The 1,779-nt window shown below is 42.0% G+C and overlaps 1 non-coding gene across 1 annotated transcript; it reads right to left on the reverse strand.

Annotated features, from left to right (window-relative positions):
- Positions 1-322: 322 nt before the first annotated feature.
- On the reverse strand, positions 323-424 carry LOC143405295 (U6 spliceosomal RNA). The gene has a single exon (XR_013092015.1). It is a non-coding gene; the product is annotated as a U6 spliceosomal RNA (small nuclear RNA).
- Between the last annotated feature and the right edge of the window lie 1,355 nt (positions 425-1,779).

Here is a 1,779-nt window from a genome sequence, read left to right on the forward strand (position 1 = left end):
CCTGCCTGCAGTGTCTGGGTCCTAGAGAATATATCCACTCCTTTTTTTTTTCGCTTCTGGATCCTCTAACTGTAGCTAACTATGACTCTGATTTTAGGTTATTTTTAAAATGGTTTTATTAGTGCATTATAGTCATACATAATAGTTAAGTTCATTTTGTCCCAATTGTGCAAGCGTGGAATATAATTAACTGCATTTCAGTCCCCAGTGCTTCCTCCTTCCCCCTGTTCCCCTTCCCCTACTCTCCTGATCTTTCTTCTCTTTATTTATATTTTAGTTGGTTCTTTATAGATACACATAAAGTTGGAATTCACTGTGATTTGTTCAGATGGAACACTTCATGGATCTGCATGTCATCCTTGAGTAGGGGCCATGTTAATCTTCTCTGTATCCTTCTAAATTTAGGAGGTAGGGACATACACACACACATACACACACATACACACACACACATGCACACATGCATACACCCACACACAATTTTTTATTTTTTAACTAATTTTGTGGTGCTGGGGATTGAATCTAGGGTCTTGCGCATGATGCTAGGCAAGCATTCTACCACTAAGCTACTGAGTAGTATTGTTATTTTTGGTACTGGGATTAAACCCAGGGGTGTTTAACCACGGAGCCACATCCCCAGGCCATTTTATTTAGTGGGGTGAGGGAAAGGAAGTGGCACAGGCTATGGAAGGTCAAGGGAAGGAGGTGTACAGGGAGCAGGGAGGGTTGTCTTGTTATGCAGGTGAAGTCTTCCAGGTGACAGTCAAATGTGGCCGTCTGTCTGGGCCAGGTGTCGGATCCCTCATTTCTTCTTGTGAATAGATCTTCCCTAGGCCAGAAGGTGAGATGGCAGACAGAAAAACAGGCTGTTTCTTTCACCAAGAGATTTCCTTTATAGATATACATTTCTTTATATTTTAATAAAAGAACAACTTTTCAGAGCTAGTCGTATATTTACAGAGGTCAGCAATTTCTTAATAACTAACTTGAAATGTGCCAAAGAAACATATTTGGGTGGGGGTGTTTTTCTCTTTCATATGGTTTAGAGTATGGTCTGGGATCAGACAGCTTGGGTACAAATCCTGTTTCTCTCTCTCTTTCTCTCGCTCCATAAATATATGTATATATTTTTTCCCCCTGATACTGGGGAGTGAAATCAGGGCACTTTACCACTGAATTACATCCCCAGCCCTTTTTATTTTTATTTTGAAACAGGGTCTTGCCAAGTTGCTGAGGCTGGCTTTGAACTTGCAATACTCTTCCCTTAGCCTCCTGAATTACCTGTGTGCACCACCACACCTGGCAATACATATTTATTTACATCGTGAACCTGAGGTGGAGGAAGGCAGAACATTTTGCGTGATGCCTCTGGGCAAGGAAACAGCACTGTGTTCTGAAGCCATGGCTGACTTGCAGACTTCTGCCCTGTCTTCCTGAAGACTTCAACAAGTTCTTGTTATGAAGATTTCAAATTATTTATAGTCCCATCATTCTCTATAGGACAACTTTTTTATTTATTTATTTTTGTCAGTTGACTGCCTTCACTCTTCCAATGCTGAAAATCACTTTCCAGAAGGGGTGAGGATAGGAACAATTCCTTTCATGCCTACTTACCGTGTGTGTGTGTGTGTGTGTGTGTGTGTGTGTGTGTGTGTTCCTATTCAATCCAGTGGCCTTAGAAGTAGCATTTCCCAAGCTCTGCCATAGCATCAGCATGACAGGCTGAGGGCCGAGGCTTGGGTAATGGAGTGAAGATCAGGACAACACAGAGGTGCATGG

This window comes from Callospermophilus lateralis, chromosome 7, assembly GCF_048772815.1.
Source record: "Callospermophilus lateralis isolate mCalLat2 chromosome 7, mCalLat2.hap1, whole genome shotgun sequence".
Lineage (NCBI taxonomy): Eukaryota > Metazoa > Chordata > Mammalia > Rodentia > Sciuridae > Callospermophilus > Callospermophilus lateralis.